We start from the raw sequence: 24,684 nt of genomic DNA, 5'->3' as shown, positions 1-24,684 counted from the left end.
CCTTTCTCTCTTGCTCTTATCAGTTAGCCACCGGGTTAGGCAGATTTTTTTTGTGGCTATGACCAGGAAGAATTTTTTTTCCAAATGTTTTCTCTCTGTGTGCATGCGTGTGTGTGCGTGTGTGTGTGTGCCCGCATGCTGTGAGCACTGCATGCATTAATGTTTAATGTGCAATTTACGGAAGCAATTTTTATTGAGGGATCATAGTTGAAAGCTGGTTTTGTGAGTATGTTAGTCAGCTTTTGGTAGCTGTGGCCAAAATACCTCACAAGAACAACTCAGAGGAGAAAAAGTTTACTTTAGTTCACAGTTTCAGAGGTTCAGTCCATGGTCAGCCGACTCTATATCTCTGGGCCCAACGTGGGGCAGACTGTCAGGGTTGGAGGGTGGAGAGAAGAGAAGCTGTTGTGTTTATAGCCTGCAGGAAGCAAAGAGAGAGAGGAGCCAGGGGAAAATTACAGTTCCTAAGGGCATGCCCCCCAGGTCCTACTTCTTCCAGCCACACCCAGTCTGCCTACAGGCCTCCCAGTATTCCATTCAAATTATGAATCTGTCAAGTGGATGAATCTACTACTTAGGTTATAGTTCTCACAGTCTGATCATTTTACCTCTGAACATTCCTTCACTGTCTCACACATGAACTTTCGAGGGGGACACGTAATATCCAAACCATAACACCATTCCTTTTAAGTTTACTCCTTGATGTTATTATTTGTGCTATTGTTTAATGTTTGAGCACCTTGAACTTTGGACATAACAAATAGATTTTGTGTGGGTCTGTGATTTGCCATCTGGAGATATCTATGTCTGTCTGTCTGTCTAGAACTACCTATCATAGATATATCTCTATATATGCAGATATATAGATATCATATAAAGTTCTAATTATAATATAGATATTTATACAATACCTTAACATGATCTTAAGGTCAAGTTTATTTAAATTTTTTTCTCATTTGAGATAGCCACTTATGTGTGCTTCTGAGCATAAAGATATCAATGCAGGGTTAAAAATTGAGATCTTGGGCTGGGGCTGTAGCTCAGTGGCAGAGTGTTTGCGTAGCATGTGCCAGGAACTGGGTTTGATCCTAAACAAATAAAATAAAGGCATTCTGTCTGTACCTAACTACAAAAAAAAAAAAAAAAAAAGAAAAAGTTAAAAAAAGCAGAGATCTTTGTAGGAAGAAAAGAAGGAAATTTGGAGGCTCTTGAATGTGTTTGTGTAAATGTTTTGTCGGTTCCTTTTAAGTGCCTTGTGAGGAGAATCCCTGGTCACTGGGGACAATCTCTTTCCATTTGCTGCTTGGAGCCCCTGACTGGCCAGGCACCCTGTGGAGGGCCATTTTGGATCCTGCAGCCATGCGCGCCCCCCACAGGCTTACTGTCCCCACAACATGCTTCTGAGAATCAGGTGTCCATCCTGTGCTCCTTTCTAAAGTAGAATTTGACATTTACCACCTCTTCCTTTGAGTCATAAGAGCTTCCACAGAATGTGTCCCACTGAGAAAAAGACAAAATTTAATTTATCTATGTATCTTTATTTCATTTGTTGAGGTCCAATAAATCATAAAAATATATTTTATTAATTGGATCCAATCATTTTTTTTATTAATTTATATACTCATCAGGAATCTCCGTCAGTGGGACTCATTTTCATTCTTAATTTGTTTCTATGGCTCTTGCTGCAACACAATATCAAACTTCATGAATCTCATTTGCATGTTAATGAAACTGAAAAACAAAACAGGATCATTTTAATTATCTTTTGCTGGTTGTCAACCTACTTGATTACATTTTTCCTTTTTATTTAGTTTTTCTTTTTTTTCCCTATTAATTACATGAAGTGTTCATAAAGGAATGTCAGATTTTGAGTGATTTATTAAAGCCTATCTATTCCTTCTAGTATCAAAACATTCCTTATAGTATTTAAATTAGACTGGAAAGGGTGTCTACCCAACTCCGCAGGTCATGTATAAATAAATGAAATCAGCAAATACAGGTCCCAGTATCCCGGATACATAGAGTGACTCTTTTTTCCTGAGGGATCAGGAAATTTGGCAAAGAGTGGCCAGTCAGGAAATGAGAAACAACCCATTTATTTTCTAGCTGTGGATCTGTGCCACCATGGGTTACCCTGAGAAAATGACTCAGGTTCCAGTAATGATGGAAGGGGAATAGGAGAGGCTCCTCTTAGACATTATGATTCCATTTCTGTCAGTGGGGAGGAAATAAACCTTACCTAAAAAATATAATGATATAATTTTTCCACATGAGTGCTATTGTGGGTTCAATTGTGTCCTCTAAAGGATACATTGAAGTCCTAAACCTGATACCTTTAAAAGTGATTGCTTCTGGACATTTGGTCTTATGAGATATGATCAAGTTAAGATGAGGTTGTGTTGGACTAAGATGGTTCCTAAGACCAATGATTGGCATCTTTATAGGGAGAATGAAATTTGAAGATACAAAGACAAAGAGAAAAAGGTATGTGAAGATGTCAGTGGAAATTATAGCCATGCAGCTACAAACCAAAACATATCAAGGATGGCCAGCTACCACCAGAAGCTAGAAAGAGGCCAGACAGAATTTGCCTCTAAATCCCATAGAGGGAGGATGGCCCTGCTGACCAGCACCTGGGTTTCAACATCTTTTGCCTTCAGAACTGTGCACAGAGTCCATCTCTGTTCTAAGCTGCCATGTTCCTGATACTTTGTTATGGCTGCCCTAGGAAATAGAAGTACCATTGAATAAACAACATCTTTTTTTCACTACATGATGCTCCAGAGGACAGTTAAACTTAAATCATTTTCAAAAACAAATGATGTACTTCCTTTGCCCTGGGAAAATGCATATCAATTTGAACTTGAAAGATTTCATGGCTCAGAGGAGTATAATCCAAAATTAACTGTAAACAACACAAACAAAAACCAATCATTGCTAATACTCGAGAAATAATGGAATCAAATCTCTCTCTTTTTACTTCTACATGACACTAGAGTGTATATGTTTACGTAATAGTTCTTCCTAATCCATGGCTTTGCTTTTTGAAGTTTCACTGAGCCATGATAAGTGTGTTAGCTTTTTGTCACTGTGACAAAATACCTGAGAAAAATTTAAAAAAGAGAAAGATTTATTTTGGCTCATGGTTCTAGTCCATGGTCACCTGGTGTGTTACTTTAGGCCTTCGCAAAGCAAAACATCATGACAGGGAGTATGTGTTGGAACACAGCTGCTCACCACATGGCTGCCAGAGAGCAGAGAGAGAGGAAGGAGCCGGGACAGGATATAGCCCCCAAGGTCATGGCCCCAAGGACCTAGTCCCTTTAGGTAGGTTCCACCGCCTACAGATTCCATTACCTTTCAATAGTCTATGTAGTTATGACTCCATCAAGAGATTAATCCATTGATAAAGTTAGAACCTCCATGATCCTGTCACTTCCCAAAGCCCCACCTCTCATTGGAGAACACAAGAGAGCCTTTGAGGGAAATTCCAGATCGAAACCATGACAAAGAAAATATTAAGTGAAAAATTCCAGGAGAAATGATTCATAAGTTTTAAATTGCATGCTATTCTGAGTAGTATGATGAAATCTCACATCATCCTGCTCTGTCCTACCTGGGATGTGAATCATCCCTTTGTCTGGTGTATCCCACACTGTATATAGCACCTGCTGCTTAGTCATGTTGTCACTCTCTTGCCAATCAGATTGATTGTCATGCACTGCTTGTGTTCAGGCAAACCTTATGCTACCTCACAGAGCCTGTGTTAGTCACATCATGTCACCTTATCACATAGGCATAGTATCATCCCACATCATCACAAAAGGAAGAAGGGTGAGTACTATATAATAAGGTATTTTTGAGACAGATAAAATATAAGGAGATCACATTCATGAAACTTTTATTATAGTACATTGCTATAATTATTTTATGTTATTGCTAGTTTTTGTTGCTAATCTCTTTCTATGCCAATTTATAAATTAAACTTTGTCACAAAGCACATGTATATAGAGTTTAAAACAGTGTATGTAGGGTTTGATGCTCTCAGTAGCTTCAGGCATCCATAGGATAGGCAGGGACTACCTTATAATTCTCGATTGTTGGAGTTACAGTGTTTGAATTATAGTGAGCAACTCAAAGTTAAGCATTCTTTCACCTTTACTATTATCAATTAGAGTTCAAACAGCTTCCAGTGTACCATTTGATAGTCCATGTTCGTTCTTAGGACAGAATATTAAGAAGCCACATTTTGTAGAAATGTTCTACTGTTCCTTATGTTATAAAATAATCTAAATGATATGATTTTCTTGTACTTGGGATCCTTGGAAATAGGTTACTATGAAATGATAGAATATTTCCTATTGCTAAAAAATGAAATATTCATCAGTATTTTCCTTTTATCTATTTTTTAACCACAAGTGAGTCCTTCTGCTTAAAGTACTTATTAAGCTCTGTTTCCCTCATATACTATAGAATTTGCTGTTAAAATCAAGTATCTGTCCTAAGAGAAATTAGCTTACTTGGTTAATTGACAGAGATAATGCCCATTCTTGGATATACCTCTAAAAGGAGTTATTATGACTTTTTTGTGTGTAATTGTTTGGTGATTCCTTCTTTCCTAAATCGTCATTCTTGGTTGTATACAACTATTATGCTTAGATGAAGATCCCAAAGTAAATTTCCAAAGTATGTGCTATGTATATTGGCACTAGGAGAACAGAGACAGAAAGAATAGGTGCTAACTTTTGTGGCAAATGATTCCTGTTGTTCAATATATCACAGAAAATGCTTTATAATTATTTTATTCTAAAAATAATAATATTAACATATTTAATAATGGTTTTACTCAGGTTTTTTTCAGTATTGTAGTCAGTGATTTGCAACCAAAATACCTGACAGGAACAATTCTAGAGGAGGAAAAGTTTATTTGACATTCACAGTTTCAAAAGTCTCAGTCCATAGACAACCGTCTCCATTGCTCTAGGCCCAAGGTGTGGCAGCACATCATGGCAGAAGAATGGTGGAGGATCTGGACATGGCACCAGGAAGTGGAGGGGGAGAGAAAAGAGAGAGAAGAGAGAGAGAGAGACTCACCAGGAAAAATATATATACTCCAAAAGCATGCCCCAATGACCTACCTCCTCCAGCCACACCCTACCTGCCTGCAGTTACCACCATTTAATCCCTATCAGGGGATTAATGCACTGATTAGGTCAACTCTCATAACTCAATCATTTCACCTCTGAACTTTCCTACATTATCTCTCACACATGAGCTTTTGTGAGATGCCTCCTATCTAAACCATAACAATAACCAATACTTTTTTATGAGAAAAAGAATAAATAATAACTTTGTATAGGATTTAAAAGTCTCAAGTGGGGTTAAGGGGAGCCTTGGAACAAGTAGGTGTGGGTCTAGAATGTGCCTGACAGGTAGGTCCCTGGGACCATAGGTGCTGTCAGTGAACTTCACCCGTCAGGTTTGCTGCGCTGGGGTGGCCTGTGCTTGGACAGTTTGTTGGGGGAACAAAGATGTCTGCAGTTTATTTGCTTCTATACTGACTGTTTCCCCATCATGCTCAGAATCTGATGTGCTGAGAAAGCCCTTGGCAGTAAATAGCTACTGGAATCACAAGGATCCCATGCCTTCCTCCTGGCCCATGCTATTGCACATGACTTCTTAATGGCTTGGCCTAATTTTCTGTTTCATGTCCTAATTTATGGTATGGATGGCCCTCCTTTAAGTCCACAGGTGTACAGCTCTTAACAATGATACAGGAACATCTAAAGCCAATGAAGTCCCTGAATAGTTAGGCCCCCAAGTCACCTTCAAGCTTCCCGCACACACTTGAACTTCAGCTCCTCCACACTGCTTCTCTCTTTTGGGCTTTTTTCTGTAGATAACAAAAGTTTAGGTGAAGAACAACGATTTAAGTATTAGACCTCTCTGGGAACAAGTCACTATACTTGTGCTCAAATCACTACTACCTCTTACTTAAGGATGGGAAAGAAATTTTATTTTTTATTTATTTATTTTTTAAAGTTTTTTATTTGTTCTTTTTACTTCTACATGTCACTAGAGTGTATCTTGACATATCATACATACATGGAGTATAACTTCCCTTATAACTTTTAATTTTGTGGTTGTACATGATGTAAAGTTCCACAGTACATGCATTGATATATGAACATAAGAAAGTTAGGTCCACTTTTACTGTCTTTCACATTCCCATCCCCCTTCTTCTCCAGCTCCCCTGTTTAATCCAGTGAACCTCCTTCTCCTTCCTCCCTGCACCTATTGTGAGTTAGCATCTGCATATCAGAAGGAATGATAGGCATGATATTTTAGAATCTTTAATTTCTTATTGGAAAAACAGGGTTAATAGTGCAATGGTATTAGTGAGATGGCATTGGCCTTTTTGAACATTATGGCGGTGCTGTGGTGTGGCCACATGAATTTTAAAAATAAAGTCGTAAGTGAATGTTACCCAGCTTCAAGGTGTATCCCGTTAATTAACTCCATTTTTGCAAATCTCACAAGACCAAATACATACACTGATGTATACAAAGGTAATTCCAAGGAATTCAAATTTCCATACAAGTCTTTGAGGAAAAGTCAGTCAAACACTGATTTATCATCAAGTGAAGCAGAGTCAAAGAACTTTCATTACTAGATTAAAATAAAGATGAAAACATTCTCATTTATATTGAGTCAAAGTTGGTAACCTAGAGTAATCTGATGGTCTAATTTAAAAAAAAATATATTTTTTGCCTATCAAAATTGGCTTATGAATTTAAATAAAAAACAACCTTACTAAGAGATTACTATCTTGACAAAAGTTTGGAAAATGAAGTTCCAGATCAATTTTATGGTTAGTGGTGTGTCACTTGTGTTTACAGATTATATTTTGTATACTGGCCTTGAGAAGGTGAAATGAAAATGAGGGGAGATTTATGTCTTTTATTTATCTATATTCCTACATCCTCTATTCATTAAAGCAGAGGAGAGTTGGCTGCCAGTTCTAAGATTAATATAGAATCACTTCTATTTTTGTATTGACTCATTTGATTTAGCACCAGGGATGACCGTCCAGCTGACCATGTGTTTCCTCTTTATTTCAGATGTTCTGTCTTCTGTGTCCCCTTTCTTAAGGACAAGCTCCACCTTCACCTCTTCTTTCTTGTCATCTTGGTGTCCCCTGCCTTATCCCTTATTGTCCTTGTCTGCCCTTTGGCACACTTTTTCCAGCTCTAAATCAATATGATGTCATCTGAGTGAATGTGTCAAGTCACCCATCCTAAGTCATTCATGGTGATAAAAACTGCTGGTTTGCAAATCAAGGAAACTAGATTTTAATACCAAACTGTGGGAGGCCTTGGGGAAATGATATTGCCTTTCTTCCTTTTTTCCTTTCCTATAAAATTATGAGGTTGAATTTGAGTATCTCTAAATTCTAAGATAATGTGGTCTTTTAAAATGCAATATTCTATAGGCAGTGTATCTATCTTTTGTTTCTCACTCATCTCACTGTGGAAATCTTCAAGGCATGTGAGAGAAATTGGTGGCCATTCAGTAAGAAAGTAAGGGAAGTTTCTAAAAGCAGATTGTTTTTCTAGGTCTCTTCATGGTAGGAGGATGTTCCTGGCCTAGGAAATGTATTCAACTTTCATAAGATAAAAGAATTCAGTGATAAATATGACCCTCCTAAAACTGATAAAATGCTTTGAACTTGGTCAAGTGAAATATACCCATGAAACTAAAAGCTATCATTAACACATAACTTATATTCTTTTAGTATATATCTAATATTTTACCAAGGGGTAAATTTGACATGTAGGTGCAATGAATCAACAGAGTTAAGTAATCAAGTGGTTCCCCACCACATGACTGGTGAACCCGTAGACTGGGTTTTCCCAGAACAACTGGAGACAATGAGGAGGTGAAAGTGATTTGGTAGGACATAGCTTCCAGAAGAAGACAGCAGTGGAGGAAGGAGGGAAAGGAAGGAGAAGAAGCCAGAAAATTTCAGGCAAAGTCCCAGGAATAGCCTTATCCCTCAGGAAACTGTAGATAATAAGTTTTACCTAAGACTTTGTCCCACCTCAAGGCATCTGGTATAATGAATGATTAGTTTAGTAAAGTTAATGTAAGCTCAGCCTTCCATAATAAAATACCATAGACTGGTTGGTTGAACAATAGGTATTTCCCCTCCATGATTTCTTAGGCTGGGAAATTTAAGATCAAAGTGGCAGCAGATTTGGCATCTGACGAAGGCCTTCTTCCTTACTTCCTGATGGCCGCCTTCTTGGTTCGTATTCACATGGCCTTTCCTGGGTACATGTGCATGGAGAGAGTGCTAGCTCTGTTTGCTGCCTCTCAAAAGAGCACTAACACCACCACGAGTGTCCCAATTCAGGACCTCATCAAACCCAGTCACATCCCAAAGACTCCAACTCCAAATACCATCAGAATTCCAACATTGAATTCTGTGGGCACCCAAGCATCCAGCCCATATTACTCAGATGCATTTCTAGAAACTAGTAAACCAATCAGAAAGTATTAACTGCATGGAGTGTCTGAGAGAAACCAAGACAGCCTTCATGGGCAGAGATCCTGTGTAGAAAGGAAGTACCATGTAATGGGACTGACATTTTCTATACCAAATACCGGAACTTCAAAATATATACAGAAAAATGAACAGAAATAATAGCATAACTAAATATTGTAAATAGAAATGCAAAATAGTAGGTTCATTGTTAAGGGCCTTCTCTGTATCTCAATCATTAAATAGCCAAGAAAAAAAATCGGTGGAAATATAGAAGAGTTCAATGGCAAAATTAGTGAATTTGACAAAATGGGTAAATATATAACTTATAAAATGTCTAGAGCATCTTCAACAACTGCTGAATACACATCTGTATCAAATGTACCTAGAATAATTACCGTTTATGCTGAGCCATAAAAAGGGTTGTAGCAAATCTCAAAGGATTGAAATCATATGGAGTAAGTGCCCCGATACAGTAGAATTAAGCTAGAAATCATTAATTAAAAAATTATTAAAATCCAAAAAGGTATGGAATTTAATTAACATATTCCTCAACAGGAAATCTCAATGGAAATCAGAAAACATTTTATCTCAATTATAGCAAAATAATATAAATCAAAATAGTGAGGTGCAGCTTAGACAAAAACCAAGTCTTAATTTCAAACAATCCGAGACAAAGAGGCTAAATATGAGTGTTATTCAAGTAGCCATCTTAAGAAATCAGAGAAAAAAAAAACCCAAAAGATTTAACCAAAAGAAATAAAGAGGGAAAAAGTTTTGAATTAATGAAACAGAAAACATATAATTAATAAGACCAAAGTATTATAAAAGAGGATATTTTAACAAACTTCCTAAGAATCGTGAAAATCTAAGTGAATTCAAAGAATTATTTGAGAAACACAGCCTACAAAGTTGTACTCAAGAAATAAAAAATGAATATCCCTGTGTTTCTAAAAGATAATTAAAACGTTTCAACAAAGAAAACTCGAGGCTAACATGGCTTCAAATGGGAATTCTTCCAAATGCATTTCAGGAGGATGTGACTCTAATCTCACACATTCTCCCTCGGAGAAGAACAACAACAACAAGTCAAAAGACGCCTCACTCATTTTGTGAGGCCAGCATAACCTTGAGACCAAACTCTGTCAAGGACAAACAAGAAAGGAAAATTAAAAGCCACTCTCTCTCATGAATATGAATGCAAAATACTCTCAACAAAATATTAGCCTACACGTGTGAAGGGACTTAGACTCAGCTCAGAATGAGAATGTCCCTGTGGGCTGGAATGTACATGTGCTCTGAAAGCTTGGTGGGTTGTATTACCAAAGAAACAGTGACAACGGGGACTTTGGCTTTCTTGTATGATATCATTGTGTGTCTATGGGGAGCATCCTTCCCAGCAAGTGAGGGGCACATGGGACACAAGGATGAGGCAAGCTAGCAGTAACAAACCGAAAACAAAACAAACAAACAAACAAACAAACAAAAACCCCCAAAACCCATTGTGTTTCCTTATTCACTCATATCATGTTAAAGATGTGCTGTTGTGTACTAGACTCTTCTAGTGAGACAGTTACAGCTCTCAGCCGCACCTCTTTCTCCAGCCAATGTTGCAATGGCCAAGTGCAATCTCCAGCAGGTGTCTTACCTTGGGATGGAGCACTTCCCTGTGGTTTGCTGGCCCCTGGCTTTTCTGATGCTGAGCAATGGTCTACCTCTGGGGATCCACTGGGCTCATAAATTCTGGTGGTGTGGGATGAAGATATCGCCTGCCTGTGAGGCTGCAAACAATACGGATGAGGAGAGATGGGCGAAGGCTCCCCGTTTTTCCTTAGGATGGAAAGGTGAGAAGCGCTTCATGGGGCTGTTCTCAAGTGCCCGTGAGATTGCTCACCAGGAGCCTGGAGCTTGATCTGAGTCAAGAGCACAGCTTTGTTTGGGCCTTTCCCCTTGTTCCATCCCCTCCCTGCCTGCCCCTGGGATCATTTCTTCCTTGTAGAAACTTGGCCTCCAACTCCCACTTCCAATGCACACAGGGACTTTCTTCCAAATAGTAGATGGTGAGGAGAACTTCCCAGTGGAGAAACCTGGCAGTCGCCAGCTCATCCAGGTGATCAATGTGAAGGTCATCAGTGTTAAAGCTCTATGGATAGTATGTACCCTGATTTGATGTGATGAAAATCCCATTTTACCTTGGTGGTCTTCCTCTCAAAAGCCTATGTGAAAAATGACACAATCCCCGAAGTGAAGAGCATCCCACCTGCTCTGTCATCCTTAGAGCTGTCAAGGTTATCAAGAGACAAGGAAGTCTAAAAGCTGTCATAACCGAGATAAGCTTAAGTAGACCAGGTGACAAACATGATTACCTTAATGGGATCCTAGAACAGCAAAAAGACATTTTGGTTAAAAACTAAGGACATTCAAATAAAGCATAGATTTATTTGTATTTTATTTGCATTCAAATAAAGGTACAAAAGTGTATCAATGTTGGTTCATTATTTGTGACAAATATACTCACATAAGACTTTAATTATAGAGGAATCTGGTGTGGGGCATACCAGAACTCTGTAATAGTCTTGCAAATATTCTGTAATTCTAAAACTATTTGTGTGTGTGTGTGTGTGTGTGTGTGTGTGTTTCTAGGGATTGAATCCATGGCCTTGTGCAGGCAAGGCAAGCACTCTACCAACTGAGCTATATTCCTAGCCCTCTTAAACTATTTTAAAATAAAGAAAAAATTAAAATGTACACTCACACTTTGGCATTATCAACATGGAGTGTGAAGTGGACTTGGACAATATACTAGGAAAATGAGTGCATATGGCAAAAACCCATTTAAGGGGATGGGAATGAAAAATGCGATGTAAAATTTAAAATGGACTAGAGACCCCCTTTTTTGTCTCTGATTATCCCGGTGAGTTGGATTTTTGAAAGTATGATGTCATTGGAAGAATTGTTTGCTTTGGCAATAGTAACATATTTGTTTATGACTTTGTTATTTATATATTTGATTTTTAACTACAGCTCTCTGAAGGGTGCCCTGCATATGTCATTTCATGAGAAAAGGCATAGAAAAATCGCATGATTTTATGAGGACTTCCCTTTGTTCCTGCTCCAGCAGGACTTTAAATCAAAGATTTTCTCCCTCAGCAGGAATCTGGTTATTGGCCTTAATGTCTAGTAATCTATTTAGAAAGCTAGCTTTAAACCAAATTTAAGTGAGTTGAAGTTTTTTTTTGTTATTTTCTGCCATCTTCTTATTTAATCTCTTTTAAAAAGTTATCATGTAATTAATATTAACAATCGAAAATAAAAAGGAGAGTGTCCTTGGCTTTATAAGATTGTTTCTATAACTGGAATATAAAACACAACCAACTTTAATAGACTATATAGAAACATATGGGTGTATTAAGATGAAAACACAATAAGGTCAAAGATTCCATACCCAAAAGAGAATGCTTAGATTCCCAAAGCCCCATCATTGACTTTGGCTTTGTGCATTGGTTGTTTGCCAGAGTCTCAGAAGAAGGCCTGGGCAGACACTTCCCACCTCTGTGCCCTGGGAGATCACGTCTAACAGTCTCATTTCTTGTTTTTTTTTTTTTTTCATGGTCTGCTGGAATTTTCCAGTTGCCTGTGAGACCTGTCTGGAAAACACACACATACACAGAGAACTTATCAACTTAAGTAAAATTCATCACCTCCAACCAGCTTCTTTTTGTAATTATTTTTCCTTTTCTGTTCTTGGTGGTTTTCTCAATCATCATGGCTTAAAACTCTTACAAATCACCTTTTATTTCTCCCTTGATCCTTTCTCCTGGGAAAGATGACAAATTCTGTGTATCTGTGGCTAACAATTTCTCTCTTTCATACTCCTGTTTCCATTGATATTATCCTAACATAGTTCTGTGGTTCCCAATCAAGATTATTTTAGTAGACCGGTAACTGGTCATGTAGTTCAGGGCTTTCTTCAATACAAATAGATTTTAAAGCCCAGTGATAACTTGTGTGCCTGCTTAAGACTTTGACCCCACCTATATTGCCTATATGGGCCTTTCTGAATGTGCTTTTCAGAATCTTGCTAGTGTTCTGCAGTGGTTGGTAGTTTAAAGGAAAAAGGAATAAAAAATTAAAAAGCTTTCAAAACTTAAGCTGCAAAATAGTTTACTACCATTTATTAACAGTATAGTTTCTCTTACTAACCCATCCCTGCCTAATTTGCACACTATTCCTTATTATTTATTAGATTTGCTCTGTACCTGTTAGTACTGTACAACATTCATTCTATGATTAGTACAATTACATAAAGAGCTCATTGATGCAGAAAAGCATAAATGAAATAAAAATGGAAGGAGTAAAATTCAGAACAGTGGCATAAATATAAGAAATGACCATAATTCTAGAGCAGATAAAAACTAAAATATATGAGATGCAATATGAGAATATTTTCATGTGATGATTTTGCACTACCATTTAAATAAGGAAAGTACTGGATATATCTGTAAAGATTATACTTTCTTAGATGAATGATTCACCCTTAAACTTTTAAAAAATTGAGTTGAAATTAATATACCATATAAAGTGTACAATTTAATGGCATTTAGTCCAATCACAGCGTTGAAAAATCATTACAATTATTAGATTCCAAAATGCATTTAAAATATTTTTAATTGAATTTTTTTTTGGTTGTGATCTACCATTTTTATTCCATTCTTGTTTGTTTTTTTCTGTGTTCAAAAAGCATTCTTCCCCCTTTCTGTTTCCTCTGGGAATTATAATTAATCTCTTGAACTTATAATGATCTAATTTGAATTAATCTTCCTTTCTTCATTGTTACACACTACACTATTACCCAGTGCTCTCTCTTCTTTTATGGATGGCTTTTATATATTTTTATGCATATGAGACCTAAAAATAGATTTATAAGTATTTTTTATGTATTTGTCTTTTAAATCAGGTAAGGAAAAAGCAGGAGTTACAGTCCCTAAATACAATAATTCTTTCATTTACCTGCCTTACCAGCATTCTTTATATTTCCATGTGAGTTTGCAATTCCTGTCTAGTGTTCTTTCTTTCCCACATGCAAGACTCCATTTTTTACTGGACAGATCTGTTAGTGACAAAGCCCCTCAGATTTCCCTGGGAATGTTATCATTTCTTCTTCATTAGAAAAGGAGAGTTTGGCCAACTATAGAATTCTTGGTTGAGTTTTTTTTTTTTTTTAAATTTTCCTTCAGCACTTTAAATATGTTCCACTGCCTTTTGGCCACCATAGTTTCTGCTGAGAAATTGACTACAAATGCTTGAGGATCTCTTGTATGTGACAAGTGCTGTTTTAAGATTCTTTGTCCTTGTCTTTCAACAGTTTGGTGGAAATAGGTCTCGCTGTGGAACTCTTGGTGTTTCTCCTGCTTGGTGTTTGTTCAATTTCTTGGGTACACTGACGTATCATTTAGTAAATTTTAAATGTTTGTGGCCATTCTTTCTTTCAATATTTTTTGGGCCCTTGTTTTTCTCCTGTCCTTCTGAGATTCCCACCATACATTCATGATGTGCTTGATGCTGTCCCACAGATCTCTTATGCTTTGTTCCTATATTTTATTTCTTTTTTCTTTTTCTGTTCTTCAGGCTGAGTAATATCAGTGGACCTATCTTCACATTTACTGATCCTTTCAAATCTGCTGTTGAAACCATCTAATGAATTCATTTTGGTGGCTGAACTTCACAGCTCCATAATGTCTGTTCTGTTCCTTTTCATAATTGTCATCTCTTCACTACTATTCTCCATTCCTTGAGACATGAGTCCCTATTTTTGTTTAACTCTTTGTTTCCTTTAGCTCTCTGAACATATTTAAGAGTTGACTTACAGTCCTTTCTAGTAGTCCCATGCCTTTGCCTCCTCAGGGACAGTTTCTGTTTTTTCCTGTGGATGGGCTGCACTTTCTTCTTCACGTGCATTGTAATTTTTTTTTTTTTGGTTGAAAGCTAGACATTTTGAATATTATAATGTTGTAGCTCTAGAAGTGAGATGATTCTTTCCCCTACGAAGAGTTTGTTGTAGCTCTGGGATGAGGACTTCTCAGCCAGGCTCTACGAAACTCTTATCTGTCACTCTCTGCTCCCAGACAATCCTCCAAATTGTGTTCACTCTTAATCCCCCAAATTATGTCTCCTGAAAGAATAGAATAGACCTGCCAAAGCTTTCAACTCTTTTTCATTAAACATCTTGTGGTACAATTGAATTTTTTCTGGATAAAGCACAAAATAGTATCTTTAATGTAAATGTTATGAATTTTTTTTCCATAACAGAGAAGAATAAAACGATATATGCATCAAAATTGCCCTCTTATAGCAAAAACACCTCTCATTGTTAATGTTATGCTTGGGGAAGAAAGTAGAATATGTATGCTGTTTGCAAAATTTTTCTATCAAAAGACACTGTCAACAACCATCATTTTTAGTGGCTCTATCCATGGAGGAGTAAATATTATAAGTAAATGTTAGAAGACTTCTGCTTTAGTCCGTGTAAGAACTACTTTGCTTTCTGAGTTTCACTCCTGTTCCTGCCTACATGAGAGCAAAACACACAACTCTGCATCCTGGGTGGCCTTGACGACCTGTACTTTGCAGAAGACACTTGCTTATATGCTGGGCCTCTGGTTTGCCATGCTGTTGATTGGAAAGTCTGTGGACCTGGATGGAGCCAGTGCTTGGGGGACACCAGCGGCTTCATTCACAGAGGTCAGTCCCTCGAGTGTCTCTATGGCCCAGCCTTGTCAAACTGAGCCCCAGGGGAGCATGGTGTTGGGTGAGTTCTTTTCATTATATTGAAAGAGGTCAGTGGTTTCTGCTTTTTGGTATGAAAGTTGCTGGTTGACGTTGGAGAAGGTGAACACACAAATTCCTATGATGGATGAGATAAACTCATTTTTAATGACAATAGTAATTCCCTTTGAGGCTATTTCTACACGTGGGATGGTGTAGGGAGTGGAAATGGACCCCATCTCCCTGCTTGTCTTTTTTCTTTTCCTGGCTCAGACAGGCATGAGTCATCCAGTGCTGAAGGGATCCCTGCACAGCTTGGTAACAAGGTGGAGTTGAAATCCTTAAAGTCTAAAATATAAAAGACTTGAAAAGGTATGAGGCTGAAGGAGTTCCTTCTCCCCCTCTTCTATTGAGAGGAAGATAGAAGAGTTTGGAATGGCAGGAGGAGGGTTAGACATGAGCAAGTGAATAGGAAAAACCATTTGTCCTGAAACCCTGTCCTCAAACTAAGTTCATCATAGGAGGTTTTGTGTAGGTGTCTGGATGTGAGTGATGTGCTCAGAGTGGGTGCTTAAAGTGGAAGACTACCTGCCCCAAGAGGAGTCACGAAATCATTCTGTTGCTAAAATGTACAGTTTCCTGTGGGAATAACCCACATCAGCCCCAGATGGCTTTTGAGGAGATCCAAGAGCTACTGTCGCACCAAGAGTGAATGTAGGTGGTGGTAGCCTGGAGCAGAGGTTGTGGGCAAATTCTCATACCTAGGGTCGACATGAGACACTGGGACACCCCCATGGGGCATATCTACATATGCATCAAAATTGCCCTGCAACAAATCCACACAGGGCTTGATCATTGGGATCATTTCCAGTTCAGGCATCACATGGAGAAGTGGGACCCCATCCAATGTCCTCCCAGTAACTCTAGGGTTGATGGGGATGGAGATAAATCCCTGGGGGCATTTTGAAGTTGAAGGTGAAAGAAATATGATCTGGACTGAGTTCCTCTGAAATGATTAGATTGATTTTTCTACATGAGACAGAATAAGAAGAGATAGAAAATGAGATTGTTAGAAAAAAATGCACTTTTTACACTTGAGGCTGTAACAGAGAATTTCATAACTGCAATATGATTTTAGATGCTTTGCATAAGTAGCTTATCTCAGAGATATGGTCAGTCACCTGCTGGCTTATGAGAGCCTGCTGTGAGGATTTCCTCCCAACTCAGCTGTGCCAAGTTGGTAGCTTGAAATCTGCATGGAAGGAGCATTTACACCACAGGAATTGACAAATGCTGCAAAGCAGGACTTTCCCCACCAACAGAACAAGTTCTTAAGCACTTACCAGTATACCACTGACCTGAATTTATCACTCATGAGCCAAAATATAATGATGCTGGGGAAAATATGTTAAGATTTCTTCTAAAAATTGGACAGTGATGTGAAGATCTGAAGAGTATGACCTCTTCCCAGTATTTGATTGTTTAGTGCTTCAAAAATACTATAAATATGTCATTGTGTGACAATGTGATATGATAAAACACATGTAAGCTCTTTAGCATAGATTAAATAACTTGTTTTCAGACTATACCCAGCAAGTAGGTGTTGTAAGAATTTATATCCCAAGGGGAAACATTCAGCCCTCTGGCTTTTGGGTGGACATGCTGCTTTATTTAATGTTTGTTGTTTTTATGCTTAAAAGAGGACAGTTCTCCATCCAATATATATCTTTTTTCAAAGTATCCAGAAATCTCTGTGAGAGCAACAGAATCTTCTGTCTTTCTCAGTGACCTATAAATACCAATGAAAACTTTTCATCTTGTACATATCAAGGGTGAGGAGAGACACCAACTTGTTTTGGAAGCCACCCATATTGAGTAGACTCTCTACCATCGAGTTGGCAATGGCTTGGTAAGAGGTTGTGGATTCTCTCTTCTTGTGAAATCATGCATAATAATCACAAATATTATTATCTTAAAATATCATGTATTCTGTACTTTTAAACTTGTGATGGTCTTTCTTTTTTATTAATTTACCTACAATGGTGGCCCACAAGTTTCTTGGATACTAGAAGTTTGAGAGTTGGACATCCTTAGTTTTGGATGAAAGACTTTCTACAATCTGGCTCCACTTTCCTCTCTTGCTTACTGATCACTGACTTCTGCCTTCCTGTTCTACTCCCCTCTGTCCAATCCCCGCTGTTCTGAGAAATGTGCCTCCCGTGGGTCTGCCCTTCTGCCACTCCTTGGCATAGAAGGCCCTAGTCCTTCATTTTGACCCCTCAGAATCCGGCCCTAGAACCTCAGTGAATTGTGTCTGCTCCCCTGATCACTCAGCCAGTGGGGCTCTCCAGATCCTAACTTCTCGGTGCTTAATCCCTTTCAGTTCCATGGAGTAGCATGGATCACCTGCTGATGTGCCACCTTGTTCTTCCGTGGAGGATAAACCCCCTCCAGGTGGAAGCCACATCATGTGTGAGGAAGAGCAGGCTCTGAAGTTCACACTGTGTTCGTGGTTTGCTGGATTTTACCAGAGCTCTGTGACTGTTCATGAGTGACTTTATATCCCTTGGCCCTAGTGTCTTCATGGCTGAAGTGTGAAACATAATAATCTCCATCACATAGGCCCACTACAAGAATTCAGTGAGTTGGGACACAAAGCACTTAGTCTATTGTAGAATACATAAAACAATTTCTGTGTATAGCCAGCAAATCCAGAATCATGTCTAGATTTTCTTTTGATTATGTGTGTACTAGTGAATTTTGATCACCTTTTGGGTCGGGTTTTTAGAATGTGGTGTTGGTGACTAGAATAGTACTGATAACTCCTTGGATACAGTGTTTTTTGTTTTGTTTTGTTTTGTTTTGTTTGACATCAAAGGGTGTATTCTAGTTCTGAAAACCATAATCAGTCTATGTGACTAGGAAGATAAATTCAATATCCTGTGCTGTGATGGGTGGCATTTGGGATCTTAAAAATGTGGTCTTGTATAGCTTTCTGATATCTTGTGTTGCACAGAGTTTACTGAAGTTTCATCATTAATTTTTCAAGAATTAGAAATGCCCCAAACATCATAGCCATTGCACCTATTCTATATACAACATCTGATTTCTGTTTCCTTTGCATTTTTTAAAGGCATGAGGGTAGTTTGTAAATAGTGCTTGCATTATTCAAAAATATAAACTTTAGCCACTTTGTAATCTATGCACAGCCCACGTTAATTTAAATTTTAAGATATTTAATTATGTTAAGACACTTCATCCCATCAATATTCAGGAGATATTCATTTAATCATTAGAATTCAAAACACATTTCAGACACTCCAGAAAAAGATTGATGACAATTAATCAAATATATTTCTTAGAAAGGAAATGACAAAAAGTGGTTTTAAGATGCTTTGAAATGTTGGCTTTGCTCCTTTCAAAGCTCTTTGGCTTTACTTTGTTATAGAGAGGCAAAGCCCTTGTAGCCCTTTGACCTTCTGAGTTCAACTCCGAATCTGTCTAATTTATTTCAATCACTCCCGAGTTTGGCCCTATTAGAACAATTACAGTTCAACTAACGACAAGCCTCACTTTTATGTTTGCCAAAGTTTAAGTAAAGTTGGATTCAAGCAGGACAATGGTATTCAAATATGGGATTTGACTTTTATTCATTTAACAAGCATCAGTAAACTCTATTCTTTCATATCGCAACGTTTTTCTATGTAACAAGTTAGATGATGGGAGAGATGGTATTTGAGCTGCAGTTGAGAAGGGGAGAAAGGAATGGGTGTGATTCAAATGAAATAATGCAGAATGTGAATAGGTTTCATAGGAAAATGCACAGAGGCTCTGAGGTCAGGTTTGAGGTTGGGTCAAATGCTGTGTCAAAAAGGGTGCTTTGGTGACCAGGACCTAACGTGCCTTCACCAAACAGCCCTGCCGTCAGTGGTGAGACTGGATTGGTTATTTAAGAGGCACACATTAAAGAGGTCTAGATCATCAGGCAGGTCATCAAGCAGAACCTCAATTTCCTGTCTTCTTCTTCAAAGCCTGTAAATTTACCAGAACACCACAGTCCCTGCTTCCGTCAATACCACCCAAAGAGTAAGGAGTCCCTCTGTTCCAAAGAGGACCACTGCAACATGGATTTCCCATTGCCTCAATTTTTACATTTTTCAGATTTCCCTTTTGCTGACTTTTTACTCTGAGCACCACCATTTAGAAAGTTTTCCAAACTCCCACCTATGCCTTAGCCTTCTCTCTTCCAATGTAAATGTCACAGAGCCCTGAGTCCTCCCTGTTCCACCTTGCTCAGAGTCCTCAAGGGCTTCCTTGTCTTTTCATTCATCCAGTGCACATTTCAGGGGAGCCTCCTGTGTGCCCAAGCCTATCTGAGCGTGCACACACCAGGAAAGCCGAGACTTCCTCCTGTCTTATTCACTCTCATGGTGTTTGCGCACTAGAATCCAAGGATCAGATTGCTGATTCTGATTAATACAATAACCCCTACAGTATTCTCTCTGTTTGCTATAATTTGACAAAGGAGATCTTCTTCACTGCCAGTTGCCAAGTGCTTATTTCTTAGAATCCTCTGGTGGTTCTAATTTTCCTTCCTTTGGTGTTTGGTATATCCTTTGTGAACCTTAAGATCAGCTTCTGTGGACCATGCTAACCCCCATCTCCCCTTCAAGCTAATTCCTGTGACTTTATACTCCAACTATTTTAGACACTTTGGAGTCCCCAGGCATGCTGCGGTTGCTCTCATTTCCAGAGTTTGTCTCTCCTCTATCTTTGGAAAGCTTGTTATTCTCTCTTCTCCTTTTAAGTAATTCCTGTTAGAGATTTCAGTGTAGATGACAGCTCTTTCTGGAAGTCTTCTCAAAATTATCAGTGTGGGTCACATGCCTCTTTTGCTAATTTGCAACCTTACACCTGTCAACCCACCTACCACAAAACCACTTTTCTTGGGTGAATATGGTGTCTTCTCATTTGAGATGCTGTCTTTCGCTAGTTTATACAACCAGTGACTAGCCAATAAATAATGTGTTTTTTTTTTTTTTGTTCCCAAACTGGGTGTTTGAAATAATAAAGGCTAAAACTAAGACAGGGATAAATAAAAAGAAAGAGCTACACTGAAAATCACTTTGACTAGATTCTGCAACTTCTCTACAACATTATTAGGTAATAGTTAGAAATGACTTTAAGATTTTTAGTCTGCATGAATGGAAGTTTGGAATTATGTGGCCATCTGGTTTTGACAGGAGGTAAAGTGTCCATTTTTGGAATGTGGAGTTTGAGATATCTATAGAGGAAGTATTCAGTATTTGAAGCATGGGTTTCAAAAGAAAATCAGCTAGAAAAAAAAAAGATTTTGGCCTCATCATCCAAAAACCATTATGGTAGCTCTATTCATGAGGAATGCGGTTCACTGAGAATGTGAAAGTAAGAGGAGAGTCATGCTTGCTTCATAGCCAAAGTAAAGAAAGGGAGTTCTATGAAGGATGTTGAAAAGAGCTGGTCAGGAGAACTAGGAAGAGAGCCAAGAGGCAGCAGTGTTAGACAAAGCTAAAAAAGGAGGGGCCGGCCCTAAGTGACAGCAGTTTTGTTATGACATCTGTCATGATGGATTTCTCATGGGTCACTGATTGACCTAGATGGATGTTCTAAAGTTACTGATGTCAGCAAAGCAAAAGCAAAGAGCTATTATTGTTCTTTTGCTTTGAAAGCACCATCTCTTAAGAATCATGTAAATCATGAATTTCTTATTGGAATTCTCCTTGTAGATTATCTGAAAATTCCTCTTAAATGCAACACCCCTATTTTCATATTGTTTCTCCCATTTTTTTTATGAAGAGCATAAAATGTTAGGAAGATTACATCAGGACTTGCATGCAATTTTGCAAAAAAATGGTAGATTAAAAATTTCTCAAGGGCAATTATACAACACAATATTCTTCTATTCAGTTATGTATCTGTTGAAGGAAAGATTGGTGCCATTAAATGAAAATATAAAGTTCTTGACATTTATGGTTAACTATTGAGCTTAGCTGACTCAAAATACTACACTCCTATTTCCTAAAGCTACAAATTGCAAATTTCTTAAATCGAAAAAGCAAAGTTCTGGACTCTGAAGGTACATTCCAAACAACAAACTGACCTTTATTTTTTTTTTAATTCTTGAGTTGCTGTGGGTTACAAATTTTCAGAAGACAGATATAATAAAAGTAATAACAACTGCAGTAGAATAATGCACGCTAGTAATTGATTCTCCATTTTGCTTATCAAAAGTATTTGCTTTCTGCAATTATGGTAGCTCTCATCATGAACATGCATTAGCTGCTTCTGCTAGAATACTGTTTTCTTTCTCTCTTTTCTTTCAGTTGCCACATTCTCCTCCATGGTCACAGTGTGTGTTGGAAAACAGGGGTGTGGATGAGATTCATAGTATTGCCTGAAGCAGTTTGAAATTGGCTAGGCAGAAGCACAACCTATTTTTTTTTTTTTTTGGTCTATCTTTTCTGATCCAGAAAATGTTTGCATTAAGTCTCATTCCCAGCTGGAAGTGCTACTTTATTATGACTCAATGGATCAATATACACTAGGAATCATGAACTATGATAGGTGGCCTGACAATCATGTGAAAGGCCTCATTGGTTTGAGTGGAAATGAGGTTGTTTTGTGAGAATTTATTTTTATCAAAAAGGACAATTTAGAACTTTCCATTGTGCACTACAAATAGAAAGAAGATGGAGATAAACAGAGCAAAATGATGTGTTTCTTCATCTTTTGCTTTGCTGTCTCATCTTTCACATCCTGAAAAACTTGATGATACTCCTGCAAACCACTGGCTAAGCTCCATCTTGGCAAAACCAGGGAAATATTTGCCTCCTTTTTCTGCTACAGTTATTAGATTAGAATTAGAATATTAGGGTTATTAGGCATGTAGTTTGAGAAGGTATTTATTTTTTTCAGCTTAGTAGATACAAAAATAAGCCCAACTACAAGTTTATAATCATAGGTAAAAGTCAGATTAGTAAATAAAGGAAAAGTGCCTGCTTTGGAAAAATAATCCAGTAATGGTTACATTTGCCTCTAAGTACCCACCCTTCACTATGTCAGCATGATAGATCTAAAAATCAACTATGTTGAAACTTGATTTGTTTTATCTAACAAGGTAAAGAAATGACTTTAAACACATGTAATAATTAAAAATACTGAAGTGTGGTAAATTCCTGGCAAAATTCATGGTAACAAAATAATTTTGACATAAGCTTTGAAATATCAAATTTTTCTGTGTGTTTTTTATATAAATTCATAACCCTTGTTTATCATAGACCAGTAGCCAGATGGAGCTGGCTGGAGTGCACGGATGTTAGAGGAAGCAATTCATTGTGTAGCAAAGAGTTCTGCAATCAAAAGCATTTCTAGAATTGAATGTGTGCTCAGGAGGATATGTTACCTTCTGGCTTCAAACTCTAATTTCTATTTGCATATCATTCCATCAGGCTACTGTAGAACATTATCTATATTAAAATCAATAAATTATATCTAAATAGATTATATATTTGTATATATATGCTTATTTGTGTAGTTTGAACCACAAATTATTTTGATACTCAATAGATGATGAGTGATTTTGCTCTATAGTATGAATGGGACCGTATCAATGTTATAATACAATAAAGCACATTTTGAATTGGATAGATGCATCCATTCTGGTTGACTGCCTATATATATGCATTTGCAAATAATGTTATTCTTGACAATTTACATTTAGTTTTATAAGATCATAACTTATGGAATGCATAATTGATAGCTCTTAGAATGTTAGGCACCCAAGAAAAAATGCTCATATGGTTACTATGAGTATTTCACAGTACTACCACACTACAGTAACTCTTCAAATCTGATATATTGGTTGGTATGATTTTCTCTGGCCAGTTCCACACCCCTGAGTCTGAGGTTAGGTCAATAGCTGGAGTATAATATGAAGAATCCTAATTGCGATTCAGTGCAGAGACTACATATCAGAGCCCCTCAAAGCCCTCTGCCTCTGCTGGCTAAAATAGCCTATTTTGCTCCTGTCAGTCCCTTTAAGGACAAGCTCAGATTTTCTGACCTTTCTTCTACTCCTTTTCAAGATGGCAGTGGTATATGAAGAATTCAGATGATGCCAAGGCATGATTGGGTGGGGTCTCCCCTGGCATATGTTGGTTGTGTTGGTGAGTACCGCGGAATCACAGGTTGGATTCTCAAGCCCCTGATCATTGGTTTCTACTGAGTGTGGGTGGATAGGTTCCAATGGGTGTTTGTTGATGTGCCTGGCCAAGCTTAGTGGCACATGGATCTTTGGGCTGTTCTCTTAGTAAAGGACACCACTTTCTGCTGAATGAGCCCTATGGTACTTCTTGTTGCTCTTCAGATTTCTTTTTGGCTAATGGAGCAGATGCATAGGAACCTTCCCTGTTTCTACTGCCATAAAGAATCCCTCTGCCCAGCTCTGAGCCAGACCCTGCAAGGCAATACTCTTCAGCTGCTTCTCTTAGACTGTGATTGTAGAATGGTTGGGTTGCTGGAGAATATGACTTACTAGGAAGAAAAAGGAAAAAAGAACAAAAACACCCCACCTTGTTCTACAAAACCCAAATAACGATCTCCCATCAAAGAAAATTTGCATGCGTATCACAGTAGGGGTCGAGAGTACCACAATGGAGGAGGGAGACTGAGCTCATTCTTTTGAAACCAGCCCATGGAAGCACTGGACTGAGCTAGTGGAAATGTACTAGAGGACACTCAGGGGGAAGTTGGCTAAGGAATTAGGCCATCTGTTTGCTAATTGGAGCTTAGGGCAGTTGGGCTTCTACCCTTCCACAGACCGGAGGACGGGGCCCATCTTTCTTGATGATTGCATTTCAAGGGGGTGTCTCCCAGGTCCTTGAGAAGGACATTCCTGGACTTTAAGACTGCACAAAGATTTACACCTCAAGAGGCAGAGAAAGAATTTATAATCACAAGTTTCATAAAGTAAATGCTGTGAGAAAAGAGAAGCCAAGAGCTTACAGCTAGGGAGAAGCTTGTCTAAACTTTAGCCAAGCTGAGGGGAACATTAAGGCTGTCTGGGTCATATACATCACCAGTAATTTTTCCCATTGCCTGTGAAATAAAAATGACTGCAATGAAATAATACCTAAAAAGGAATAGATCATGCAGTGAAATAAAATGTATGTACCCAAGTCCGAATTTCACCATTTTAGAAGCCCAGAGGTAAACACAGCTCAGTCATTGGAAACTGGATGCTTTATTAGTATATTTGAGCAATTTTACAAATTGGGAAAGTATTAAATGGTTTAATGGATCAAACATCTGGGATTGTTTTAGCACTTTCTCTCCCT

At 38.0% G+C, this 24,684-nt stretch overlaps 1 protein-coding gene across 1 annotated transcript in view; it reads left to right on the top strand.

Annotated features, from left to right (window-relative positions):
- Positions 1-24,684, top strand: part of Cntnap4 (contactin associated protein family member 4) — a 240,075-nt gene that overhangs the window by 37,929 nt on the left and 177,462 nt on the right. The window lies entirely within an intron of this gene.

The sequence above is a fragment of the Marmota marmota genome, unplaced genomic scaffold, assembly GCF_001458135.2.
Source record: "Marmota marmota marmota unplaced genomic scaffold, marMar, whole genome shotgun sequence".
Lineage (NCBI taxonomy): Eukaryota > Metazoa > Chordata > Mammalia > Rodentia > Sciuridae > Marmota > Marmota marmota.
Note: the sequence above shows the minus strand (reverse complement) of the source record. Positions and strands in the feature narration are given on the sequence as shown.